This window comes from Ornithorhynchus anatinus, chromosome 12 (assembly GCF_004115215.2).
Source record: "Ornithorhynchus anatinus isolate Pmale09 chromosome 12, mOrnAna1.pri.v4, whole genome shotgun sequence".
Lineage (NCBI taxonomy): Eukaryota > Metazoa > Chordata > Mammalia > Monotremata > Ornithorhynchidae > Ornithorhynchus > Ornithorhynchus anatinus.
The window spans coordinates 55,660,909-55,674,784 of record NC_041739.1 but is presented as its reverse complement, the minus strand read 5'-3'; the positions used below and the strand labels follow the sequence as shown (position 1 = coordinate 55,674,784).

General features: G+C 47.2%; 1 protein-coding gene across 2 annotated transcripts in view; it reads right to left on the bottom strand.

Annotated features, from left to right (window-relative positions):
* Positions 1-11,470, bottom strand: part of WDFY3 (WD repeat and FYVE domain containing 3) — a 300,170-nt gene extending 288,700 nt beyond the window's left edge. For both annotated transcript variants that reach the window (XM_029076970.2, XM_029076971.2), the window contains exon 1: positions 11,092-11,470. The gene's annotated coding sequence lies outside the window, so the exon portion shown is untranslated. The remainder of the gene's footprint in view (positions 1-11,091) is intronic.
* Between the last annotated feature and the right edge of the window lie 2,406 nt (positions 11,471-13,876).

Genomic DNA, 13,876 nt, shown 5'->3' with positions numbered 1-13,876 from the left:
GTCCATTTGTTTGCTTTCTATAATTTAGTAATGCAGCAAGGAAAAGAATTCAAAGTTGTAATGATGGGATCCATCTTTCTTCTTTTCCTCATTTCCCCAAGCATTTGTCTGGTGCTGCTGCCCAAACTCATTTAGTTCCTTGACTTACTTGAATAAAGCAAATCAAATTCTACTTAATGTATACACTAAAAAAAAAAAGCCTATAATAGATTACCTCTGGAGCTACTGCTTAAAATAAAACAAAAAAATAGAAGTAATCTACTCAGTTCCTCATCAGAAATTTAGGTGGCTACTACCAGTAGCCCCAAGGCTCAAAGACTGTCTTTCAAACTCCTGGGGAAAGAAGAGCTCAAGTTCCCAAGAGGAATATGCCTCAAGAGCACCTGAATACACCTACAGAAGTAGTGTGACCTAGTGGAAAGAGCACGGGCCTGGGGGTCAGAGGACCTGGGTTCCATTCCTGGCTCTGCCCCTTGTCTGCTGTGTCATCTTGGGCAAGTCACTTCAAGCCTCTGGGCCTCAGTTTCCTCATCAGCAAAATGGGATTTAATCTCTGTTCTCCCTCCTAGACTGTGAGCCCCATGTGGCACCTGATGGTCCTGATATTTACTTCAGCGCTTAGTACAGTATTTGGCACATAGTAAGCACTTAACAAATACCATAATTATTATTAAAAGCAGTGTCTACTTCCATTTACACTTCCTGGAAAACCCAAGCCCTAGAAACTCCTGAATGCATGTGAACCATCACGCTGGTTAATATGAAACTGGAAAAGAAACCAACAAACTAGGTTTGTGGGTGGGAACATGTTAGTGGTTTTTCGTTTGTGTGCTGTGTTGATTATGTTCCTTCTCAAGCACTTGGTACTGGGCACCACACTCAGGAGATGCTCAATGAAACTGTTCACGATTTCTCAAGACCAGGATTAGTACTGTATTTGTACCTACTCCATGTACCTCAATTTTGTCCAGCTCACCGTCGACCTCTTGCCCACATCCTACCTCTGGCCTCTTCACATTTGACAATCACTCTCCCCACTTTCAAAGCCTCCTCCAGGAGGCCTTCTGGGCCTAAGGCTTCATTTCCTCTTTTCCCACTCCCTTCTTCATCACCCTGATTTGCTCCCATTATTCACCACACCCATCCCCCAGCTCTTAAGCATTAATATAAATTCATTCATTCAATCATATTTATTGAGTGCAGAGCACTGTACTAAGCACTTGGAATATACAATTCGGCAACAGATATACAATCCCTGCCCAAAACAAGCTCACAGTCTAAAAAAGGGATACAGACAGCAAAACAAGTACTCAGGCATCAATACCATCCAAAAAGATAAATAGAATCACAGATGTATACACATCATTAATAAAATAGAGTAATAAATATATACAAATATACACAAGTGCTGTGGGGAGGGGAAGGGGGTAGAGCAGAGCGAGGGAATATGGGGAATGGGGAGGGGAGGGGAGGCAGAAGGAAAGGGAGGGCTCAGTCTGGGAAAGTCTCCTGGAGAAGGTGAAATAAATTGTGGATATGAACGTATCTCCTCCTCTAAACAGTAAGCTCATTGCGGGGAAGTTAACACGTCCACCAATTCTGCTATTCTGCAATCTCCCAAACACTTAGTGTAGTGCCCTGCACAGAGTAAATGCTCAATCAATATGAGTGATTGATTTGTTCTAATGCACAAGTTGGAAATGGAGCTGGTCATCCCAGTCTCACATTGAGATTGGCTAGAATTTTGGTCCCCAGTGTCATCCCCAGAGCACTTCTTACCAACACTTACCGAAGGCCACCAAGATAGAGTCAGAGTTGAAATAAGTTTTAACCACTACCAGACCCAATTAGCATCACTTGCCTAATTTCACCTTTAAGGTCTATTAAAATAAACAGAGGCCTGGGGTGAACAGTTTCTTGAGTGACCAAAATCAACAGTATTTAACACCCTCTGTGAGCAGAGTTCTGACCTCATCATTTCAGAGAAGAGAAGTATTAGACATTATTCAGTGCTTGACACACAGTAAGCACTTCACGAATACTACATAGAGATGATCCCATCTCTCAAGGAGCTTATTTTCTAGCAAGAATAAACGAAGTAGCGACACCCAAAAAACCCATCCCTAGGAGCGGAAATAATAATAATAATGGTATTTTTTAAAGCACTTACTTATGTGGCAGTCACTGTACTAAGTGCTGGGGTGGATACAAGCAAATTAGATTGGACACAGTCCCTAGCCCATGAGAGGCTCACAGTCTCAATCCCCATTTTTACAGATGAGGAAACTGAGGCCCAGAGAAGTGACGTGACTTGCCCAAGGTCACACAGCATCAAGTGGCAGAGCCAGGATTAGAACCCATTCGTTCATTCAATCGTATTTATTGAGCGGCTGCTGTGTACAGAGCACTGTACTAAGAGCTTGGGAGAGTTCAATATAACAACAGACACATTCCCTACCCACAAGAACCTCCGGGCCCGAGCTCTATCCGCTACGCCAGGCTGCTTCTCTGAAAAATACCCTTAGTTGGGCTGCGGAAGAGTGGACCTATCCAATCAATATAGGGTTCAATATTATGGTGCAGTGGAGATTTCTCAGGTTTTTGCCCAGCAGCCCGCACATTTTGGCTCAAAAACTGTTTGCCGGAACAATGTTCGCCCATTTCCTAAGATAACTTTATTGAATACAGCCAACGGCAGGGACACTGTTCAATACCAAACCCAGGGAACTCTACGATGGCAAGCGAGTTTGACGTGGGCTAAGGTGACACAAATAGTGCTCTCCAAACCCACCAAAATGATAGTACATTCAGTTCCTCTGAAACACGGGGGTTATGTTCTTGAAGAGCCTCGCATTAGGAAAAAAAACATGTTCTGGTCCTCTGCCCTTGACTGACATCACGTGCAAATCCAGAGTCGTTCCCTCACACACATAGTGTTGGTTATACTCGGCGTCTCTTGCCTGAGATTAAACTGGGGATGCCTTGCTCCACAACCCCCTAACTAAGACCAAAATTAACCACCCTGTATTTAGGGCAAGCTAAGCAAAATGAGGGATCGGGAAGCAGCGTGGCCCTGGGATTCAGAAGACCTAGGTAAGTTCTAATCTTCGCTCTGTCAACTGCTTGCTGTGTGAGCTCAGGCAAGTCACTTACCTTCTCTGCCTCCGTTTCCTCAACAGTAAACTGGGGATTAACTCCCTCCTACTTAGACTGTGAGACCATGTGGGACAGAGACTGTGTCCAATGTGATAAACTTGTATCTACCATAGCACAAGACATATAGTAAGCACTTAAATACCATAAAAAATATATAAATCAAAGGTCCAGTTTGGACTCCACAGAAGGTTCTGAGAAGGGTCCCCCAAGAGCCTGGCTGGACCAGATGAGTTGGGTTTTCCAGCACCACAAACTGGAAAGATTCCAAAGTCGGTCAATCGTACTTGTTGAGCACTTACTGTGTGCAGAACACTGAACCAAGGAGTTGGGAGAGTACAATATAAAAATATAGCAGACACATTCCCTGTCCACAACAGGTTTACGGTCCAGAGGGGGAGACTCCCAAATTGTTGTTTTCCAGGTGACATTTAAAACCATTGGAGTTCCAAACTGTCAGGGCCATGCTTAGTGATCTGACTGCAAGAAACTGGAACTCCATGTTCCAGGAATGAGGCTGGGTGAAGCTTTCCTTGGGAAATTGGCTGTAAAAAGAAAGTCTAAGATAACTCCCAAATGACTTTGTCCTAACTTCCTTTTTACCCCAGGTAGAGTTTAAACCGAGAGAATATTTTATGATGTGGAATTTCTTCTGGCTGGGACTCAAATGATGGTACTTATTGAGCACTTATGACATGCAGAGTGCCGTACTAAGCGCTTGGGAGAGTACAACAGAATTAGCCTGTCCATTAGCTTGCAGGAAGTCAAGGGACACTGTGGGAAATGCCCAACTGTATTTCCTCTCCCACTTCTCTAGGAAAAGAACTCTGCCCCACACCTAGGGAGTTAGTCTTCCCTGAGAATGTATTTTGATCTTGCTTTTGTTTTTTAAATGCTATTACGCAGTTACTACATGCAAGGCACTGTACTAAGCATTGGGGAAGATACAAGCTAATCAGGTTGGTCACAGTCTCTGTCCCACATGGGGCTCACAGTCTTCATCCCCATTTTACAGATGAAGTGATAGACACAGTGAAGTGACTTGCCCAAGATCAGAAAGCAGAGGAGTGGCGGAGCCAGGATTAGAATCCAGATCTTCTAAACTCCAGGCCCGTGTTCTTTCCAGTAGGCTACAGTTCTCCTTGAACCTTCGAGTATCTTCTGTGATGCTTGGCTGAAACCAGCCTGTTTGTTCCATGGAGTTTGTAGCTCATGCTCTCCATCTCTACAGTATCCCATTCAGGCCTCTGACCTTGTTTTGAACAATGTTCTATCCAGACATATGGGCATTGTGGGAGAAATGTTCCCAATTTCACAATATGGTCCTCTCCCAAACACACATTATAGGTGAAAGAACTGTACTCTCATTTCAAATGCCCTCACCCGTATGAGCAATTCTCTTATGGATACCTTTCCAAAATTCACAGCCACATTATAGGCAGTTAAAACTGCTCATTCATCAGGCCATGCTTTTCACCCCTGAAAACTCATGCCCCAGCAGAGTAGCCTGAGAATTTTAAAAAATGAACTAAATCGGGATTGCAGACAGCCACGGAAAATCCAACATCCCATAAAACTTCCAACTTAACCAATCCCTCACCATCTGTGTTGACTAGAGGGCCCTAGTTGTTTACAAAGCAGAGTGCTTTATTGGCTGAAGACAATCAAAAAATAAGGTATTTAACTAGTCAGCATCAAGGTCACAATGGATCACAACTCTAAGATATCCTTGGAGCGTTTTGGAGTTAAGAATGACTATTGAGTTATTTCCTGTGCTAGAATTTCCACTAGTTTGTTTCTAGAGATGGATTAGACAAAGCAAACCACTCATTCATCCATAATACTGAGGCTAAGAAGGACAAACTCTGACAAACATAATAATAATAATGATGGCATTTGTTAAGCACTTACTATGTTCCAGGCTCTGTACTAAGCACTGGGGTGGATACAAACACATCGGTTGGATACAGTCCCTGTCCCACAAGGGGCTCACAGTCTAGATCCTCATTTTACAGATGAGGTAACAGGCCCAGAGAAGTGACTTGCCCGAAGTCGCAAAGCAGACAAGTGACGGAGCCGGAATTAGAAACTATGACCTTCTGACTCCCAAGCCCGCAATCTATCCACTAAGCCATGCTGCTTCTCAAGTCACTAGTTTAGTTATTAGCTCCAGAAATGCCAAAATGTCACACACAAACATCTGCAACCCAAAAATGGGTGTGCTGCTTCACACTCTTGCTTCCACAATACTAGAGGAAATCGGTCCCCATGAATTTCTTTAAAAATGATTGAAAATAAAAAATTGGAGTGATTAGGACTATGGCCAAGAAGTGTGTTTCCTGTCCAGCAATGCCTCATCACCTGATATTAGGGCAGATCTCAAAAGTTCTGCAGCTATTCCAGATTCAAAGCTATTAAAATGATTTTCTGACACAGCAAACTGCCAAAATAAGTCTAACATGATAAATATTTGCAGTTCCATTTGCTTTATTAGTTTCCTCAGCACAAACAAGGATTCTCACTTAAGGATCTGATTTTATAGCCTCACACTTAAAACCATCACCCCATGTCAGTACTCTATGTCTTCCTTACGCTTATGTGCATATCTATAAGCTACATATTATAAACTATTTATTTCTATTAATGTTTCTCTCCCCCTCTAGATTAAGCTTGCTGTGGGCAGGGAACCTATTGTGTTGTACTCTCCCAAGTGCTTAGTACAGTGCTCTGCACACTTCCCTCCTCGAGTGCTAACCTTTGACCTCTCACCTATGTCCCACCTCTGGCCTAGAAAACACTCCCTCTGTATATACAATTACCCTTCCTGTTCAAAGCCTTATTGAAGGCACATTTCCTCCAAGAGAAAATTCTTCCCTGACTAAGCCCTCCATTCCACTTCTCCTGCTCTCTTCTGCCTCACCCTGACTTGCTCCCTTTATTCAGCGACGCCCGTCCCCCCGCCCCACAACATTTATGTACATATCTGTCATTTATTTATATTAATGTCTGTCTCCCCCACTGCTCTTTGTAGGCAGAGAATGTGACAATTTATTATGTTGTATTCTCTCAAGTGCTTAGTATAGTGCTCCGCATAGGGTAAGCACTCAGTACGATTGAATGAACAAATACAATTGACTGTCGGCACACAGTAAGCACTCAATAAATACCAGTCATTGATTGGTGAGGATGGGCTCCATGCTTAGATCCAAGCCTGGAATCAGGCCCCTGACAAAATGTGTTTCTAGCCTAGAGACTTAATCAATGGCATTTATTGAGTGCTTACTGTGTGCAGAGCACTGTACTAAGCACATGGGAAACTTCAGAGACACCTAAGGTGACATGATAGGTTCTAACTGCGTTGTTGCTCAACTAGGGATCTACTCTTCTCCCACTCCAACATAATCTACATTTCAAAGGACACCCTGTTCCAGCTGCATAAAACCAAGGCGCAGGTCACCAATGAACCATGTAAAACTTAACAATGCAAAACAGCACTTGATTAAAAAGATGTTTTGTCTTTGGGAGAAACTGCTTCCTAAACAAAAACAAAAAAGTAATGTCCCTCACTGGACGAGGTTTCGAAGCTGAAGCCTCTTTAATAGTTCTGAAATGAAATACCGAATTTATAGTTCGGCATGTTTACGAAAGCATCACTAAATCCTCTCAGTTCTACCTTCGCAACCTCACCAAAATCCACCCCTTTCTCTCCATCCAAACTACCGCATTAAATACCAGCACTTAACCTATCCCGCCTTGATAATTTTTGTATTCGCCTCCTCTCTGACCTCCCTGCCTCTTCCATTCCCCCCAACTCCAGTCTATACTCCATTCTGTTGCCCGAATCATTTTTCTTCCAAAACGTTCAGACCATGTTGCCCGCCCCCCTTCTCAAGAACCTCCAGTGGTTGCCCATCCACCTTCACACACAAGAACTCCTCACCAATGGCTTTAAAGCACTTAATCATCTTGCCTACTCCTACCTCACCTCGCTCCTCTCCTATTACAACTCAGCCCGCACACTTCACTCCTCTAATGCGAACCTTCTCACGGTGCCTCGATCTTGTCTATCAACTCATCGCCGACCTCTCGCCCACATCCTAATTCTGGCCTGGAAAGCCAGGCCTCTTATCTGACAGATAATTGCTCTCCCCCACTTCAACACCTTACAGAAAGCACATCTCCTTCAAGAAGCCTTCCCTGATTAAGTCCTCCTCTCCTCTTCTCCCATTGCTCCAACTTGCTCCTTCACTCATCCTTCCTCCCATCCCCACAGCACATGTTTATATCTGCAATGTATTTATCGATACTAATGCCTGTCTCTCTCTCTAGCCTGTGAGCTTGATTTTGACAGGGAATTTGTCTGCTGGTTGTTATACAGTACTCTCTCAAGCACTTAATACAGTGCTTTGCATAGTAAGCACTCAATAAATACAACTGAATGAAAATAGTAATAATAATAATAATAATGTTGGTATTTGTTAAGCGCTTACTATGTACAGGGCACTGTTCTAAGCGCTGGGGTAGATACAGGGTACTCAGGTTGTCCCTCGTGAGGCTCACAGTCTTAATCCCCATTTTACAGATGAGGTAACTGAGGCACAGAGAAGTTAAGTGACTTGCCCACAATCACCCAGCTGACAAGTGGCAGATCGGGGATTCGAACCCATGACCGCTGACTCCCAAGCCCATGCTCTTTCCACTGAGCCACGCTGCTTCTCATAATAATGGTATTTAACGCTTCCTTTGTGTCAAATACTGCTCTAAGTGCTGAGGTAGATAGATGCTAATCAAGTTGGAAATGGTCCCTGTCCCACAGACACTCACATTCTTAATCTCCATTTTAGAGATAAGGGAACTAAGGTACAGAGAAGTAAAGTGACTTGCCCAAGGTCACAGCAGATAAATGGTGGAGCCGGGATGAGAACCCAGGTCCTTCTGACTCCCAGGTCCGTGCTCTACTCACTAAGCCCTGCTGATTGGTTTGCCTCCCTCCCCATTAAACCTCTCACTTATGATAAAAATTTTGGAAGAATGGAATTTACCAAATGATCACCCAAGAAATGAGACGGTCATCTATGGACCCCTCTACATTGTTAACTCATTGTGGGCAGGGAATATATCTACCAACTCTGTTATATTGTACTCTCCCAAGCACTTAGTACAGTGTTCTGTACACAAAAAGCACTCCAATGCCGTTGATTGGAATAATGCATTCATGTTGACTCCTTTAGAGTGCAATCCACAGTATTTACTGAACTTTTAATAATAATACTAGTAATTGTGGCATTTGTTAAGCACTTACTCTGCACCAGGCACTATACTTAGCGCCGGGATGGATACAGGCAAATCAGGTTGGACAAGGTCCCTGTCCCATGTGGAGCTCACAGTCTCGATGCCCATTTTAAAGAGAGGTAACCAAGGTCTACAGAAGTGAAGTGATTCGCCCAAGGCCACGCAGCAGACAAGTGTTGGAGGCGGAATTAGAACCCATGACCTTCTGACTTCCGGACCCGTGGTCCATCCCCTCCATCAGGCTGCTTCACCTTTGTGAAGTGAAGGGCACTAGACTAGCTACTTGGGAAAGTATAATACAACAGAGTTGGAAAGGGAAATTCCAGCTAAACCAGGAGCTTCCAGTCTACTGTGTGGTCACTCACATGAAGCTTCACAACTGGAAATTTAAGGGAGAAATCTTCAGGATTTTAGCCCTTCTTGCTGGCAAATGGTCTGAGGAAGGATAGAGAAAACAATTCCTGGAAGATGCCTGACAAAATTTATGAGCGTTGCTACCCCTTCCCGCATGCTGGGACGGGGAACCTTGAGTACATCTTGGGACAGAATAATCAAATGCTTCCTGAAATGCAGGAAGGGGTTTTGATTCATCCCCTAGACGTGTAAGCTCGCTGTGGGCAGGGAACACATCTATCAACTCTTACTTTGTATTCTCCCAAGTGCTCAGTACAGTGTTTCGCACACCGTAAATGCTCAGTAAATAGGTTTGATGTCAAGTACAGGTCAATCCTAAAAGATATCTGGATCAAGAAGCTGTCCATCCAACCAAATAGCACAAACAGATCATTGAGCACATTACCAAATCATGAAGGGGTCAGATCACTGTACTGAAGGATTTCTTCCCACAGATCCTTCCGGGACTGTGCTTTGCACATCCTAGGTCGTGATATAGGGAATTTTAAATCAATATACTTCCTTCATTTGGAACACATAGTCTGGCATAGAAACTCCTCAACTCTTCTCACTAAAGGAGCATTTATCCTATTCTTGGTGAATGAACCTAAAACTTCAACCTGGACCAATGGAGGACACTCCAAGTAATGAAATCAGAATGCTTTTGGGCTCCTCCCCCTTCTCCTCTGACTAAATTAGATACTCAAGTGCAGTCTAAAAAAAGGCAGATCGTTTCATTATTTCTCCCCTCCCCAAGATCTCCAATGTCGGGTTATCCTTTCGCTTACTCCAACATCTTTTCCTTTCGGAAATGTAAATTTTAAAAAAACCACCACCCCTCCTTCCCGGAGTCCATTCCATTTACTTTATGACCAGCCCAAGAAACCTATTTGGATAGAGCTTCGACGACGCTGCCAACAGTTTAATTCTCCTTTGTATCAATGGCCTAGCTATTTAAGCATCTCCTTACAACCGGCAGCCACTACATTTAAAAATAAAAAGACTCATCTGGCCGCTCTGTAATGTCCAAGTTCATCCGGCCAGCTAACTGTTTTGTTTTCCTTCTCAAAACTGAAAAGTCATGGACTTGTCCTGGAAAACATCCTCCAGTCAGCTTTGTTGGACAAGTCACTAGCAAGAAAGAAAAACAAAAATCTTCGTCCAAACCCGGCTTCCAGTTCCCAGGCCCGACAGCGGATCGACTCGCTTTGTATCTGTCGTGTCATACCAAACTGGTGACCTACGGTTACCTCATCAAAAACACGAGCCCGTCGTTGGGTAGGGATGGTCTCTATTTGTTGCTGAATTGTACTTTCCAAGCGTTCAGTACAGTGCTCGGCGCCCAGTCGGCGCTCAAGAAATCCCACTGTAGGAATGAATTATTCCTTTTTTTTCTCAGTACCCGGGTGAGTCGACCGAGTGCCAAATTGGTGGGCCGCCCCAACGAGGCTGGTGAATCCTCAGCATTAAAAAGCCATCTTTCCAAAGTTGGTGGAGGAAAAACTGCTTTTATGTAACTGCAAGGCCCGTGTGTCAAAGAGGCCTGCATGGATTCATCCAAACGCCAGGGAGGGGGAGGGATCCTCCAGGATTCTGGGAGACGGGGGAAGGGAGATGGAAAACAACGGGAAAAGCTGCCCAGGGAAAAGCTGGAATAGGGTGGGCCCTGTTGGGGGTGGGTGGGAGGGGATTTGGGGGGCGGTCTCCATGGGGGTGGGGGGTGACCTCTGGATTTGGCTCCAGGATGGAAAGGTCAAGGCCAGGCCGGGCAGGGACAATAGCTGGGCGCGCTCGCATGCAGAAATACACACATGCAGACACACAGACGTGCAGAAAGACACATATGCAGACACACAGACGTGTAGAAATACACAGCTGCGGACACACGGAGGTGCAGAAATACACACAGGCAGACACACACACACATGCAGACACACAGACGTGCGGGAAGACACACATGCAGACCCCCACGGTCCACTGGGGCAGGGCAAAGGGGGGTCCAGGAGAAGCCCCCCTCCCCAATCGGGATTAACCTTGATAAAGATGGGGTGCCCCCAGCCTTCCTCCGGGGTGGGATAATCCCCACCTCCCCCGAAATGCGGCGGCGGGCGGGGCGGCAGCAGCCGTCGCCCGAGGTCGGGAGGAGGTGGATGGAGCCGAACAAAGGCCCAGGACCGGCCGAGGGATGGGGGGAGGGGAAAAGGGGGGGGTGGAGGGGAAAAGGGGGGGTTAGAAGGGGGGGGCCGGACTTACCGGGGTCGGAAGGGGGGGCTGGTCCCAAAGGTCGGGGGGTCAAAGGTCGGGGCCGAAGAGGGGCTGCGTTAAGGCCGCCGCTCCCTTTCGTGGTGCTCCTGGCAGGGCCGGTCCTGGGGCTCCCGGGGCCTGGAGGGGGTCCGGGGGAGGGTCCCGGGGACGGGCCGGGGCCGGGGGTCTCCTCTCCTCCATCAAGGCCGGGCCCGGCTCGTCTCCTCCGGCCGCCGGCGTCTCCCCCAGCTCCGGCTACTGCTGCTGCTCCTCCGCCGGCTCCGGCTGCTGCTCCGGCTGCGGGTGGCCATCTTTAATCCCCCTCCTGCTCCTGCTCCTGCTCCTCCTTCTCCTCCTCCCCCACCCACGGAAAGACCCCGGACTCCCGCAGCCGCCTCCTCCTTTTGGTCCTCCCTCCGGCCCCGGCTCCCCTCCCCCGTGCTCCTCCTCTTCGTGCTCCTCCCCTCCCCCGTGCTGCTCCTCCTCCTCCTCCTCCCCCGTGCTCTTTCCCCCTGTGCTCCTCCTCCTCTTCGTGATCCTTCTCTTCCCGTGCTCCTCCTCCTCCTTCCCCCCACCTCTGTGCTCCTTCTCCCCCACTACGGTGCTCCTCCCCCCTTCCCCGTGCTCCTTCCCCCCATGCTCCTCCTCCTCTGTGCTCCTTCCCCCCATGCTCCTTCTCCTCCCCCCCGTGCTCCTCCTCCTCTTCGTGATCCTTCTCTTCCCGTGCTCCTCCTCCTTCCCCCCACCTCTGTGCTCCTTCTCCCCCACCACGGTGCTCCTCCCCTCCCCCCCGTGCTCCTCCTCCCCCCGTGCTCCTCTCCTCCTTCCCCGTGCTCCTTCCCCCCCATGCTCCTCCTCCCGCATTCTCCTTCCCCCCACGCTCCTCCTCCTCTGTGCTCCTTCCACCCATGCTCCTTTCACCATGTTCCTCCTCCCCCAGTGCTCCTTCCCCCAACATCGTGCTCCTTCTGCCTGTGCTCCTCCTCTTCGTGCTCCTCTCTTCCTCCCCATGCTCCTTCTCCTTGTGCTCCTCCTCTTCGTGCTCCTCCTCTTCGTGCTCCTCTCTTCCTCCCCATGCTCCTTCTCCCTATGCTCCTCTCTTCCTCCCCATGCTCCTTCCCCCGTGCTCCTCGTCCTCCCCGTGCTCCTTCCCCCAACACCATGCTCCTTCCCCCGTGCTCCTCCTCCTCTTCGAGCTCCTTCCCTCCCCCCCCCCCGTGCTCCTTCCCCAACACCGTGCTCCTTCCCCCTGTGCTCCTCCTCCTCCTTTTCGTGCTCCTCCCTTCCTCCCCATGCTCCTTCCCCCCCCCCCGTGCTCCTCCTCCCCATGCTCCTTCACCCCACCCCGGTGCTCCTTCCCTCCCCCCCACCGTGCTCCTCCTCCTCCTCCCCCGTGCTCCTTCCCCACACCGTGCTCCTCCCCTTCCTCCCCCTCCTCATTCCTCCCTCCTTCCATCCCACATACGATATCATCATCATCATAGTATTTGTTAGGCACTTACTACATGCCAAGCACTGTTCTCAGCATGGGGGTACTACTAATATTAACAGTGATGGTATTGGTTAAGCGCTTACCATGTGCCAAGCGCTGGGGTAATAATAATAATAATGGTGTATGTTAAGTGCTTACTATGTGCCAAGCACTGTTCTCAGCACTGGGGTAATTCTACTAATAATTATGATGGTATTTGTTAAACACTTACTACAGGCCAAACACTGGGGTAAAAATAATAATGATGGTATTGGTTAAGCACTTACGGTGTGCCAAGCACTGTTCTTATTAAGTAACAGAGTTACAGAGTAACTAAGCGCTGGGGTAATAATAATAATTATGGTACTTGTTAGGCGCTTACTCCATGCCAAGCACTGTTCTCAGCACTGGGGCAATAATAATAATGATGGTATTTATTAAGCACTAACTATGTGCCAAGCACTGTTCTACGAGCTGGAGTAGTAATAACAATAATTATGGTATTTGTTAAGCGAATTGATTTTAGAGCACTTGGGAGACTACAATATAACAGTATAACAGAGTTGGTAGGCACATTTGATTAATCAGTCGTATTTATTCAGTCTGTCAGTCGTGATTATCGAGCACTTACTACGTGCAGAGCACTGTACTAAGTGCTTGGGAGAGGAAAAAATAACAATAAACAGACACATTCCCTGCCCACAACGAGCTACAGTTTAGAGGGGGAGACAGCCGTTAATAGAAATAAATAAAATGACAGCTATGGACGTAAGTGCTGTGGGACCTGGAGGAGGGATAAATAAAGGAGGAGCCAATTCCGGGCAAGGCAGAAGGAAGTGGCAGAAGAGAAAATGAGAGCTCTGATTGGAAAGGCCTCTTGGAAATGTGCCTTCAATAAGGCTTCGAACGGGGAGAGGGTAATTGTCGGAGGGAGGCCGTTCCGAGCACTGTATTAAACACGTTGGGAGACTCTGAGCCCAAATTATTATTGTGGACAAGGATCATCTCTCTTTATTGCTGCATTGTCCTTTCCCAAGCGCATAGTACAGTGCTCTGCACACAGTAAACAATAAATAGGATTGAATGAACAGAATTAGCAGATGTGTTCCCTTCCCAATTCCAGACTGCAAGCTCCTTATGGGTAGCAGTTTCCAAAGTGCTTAGTGCAATCCTCTGCACACAGTAAAAGTGCTCAATACATACGATTGACTAATTAATCCAGCCCTCCCACTTCCCTGATTCTTCAGACTCCCCTCAGCTTTCAAACAACACCCCCCCGCCCCCCACGACACAGGAATTCCTGCTCCAGACCTGGAATAGCCA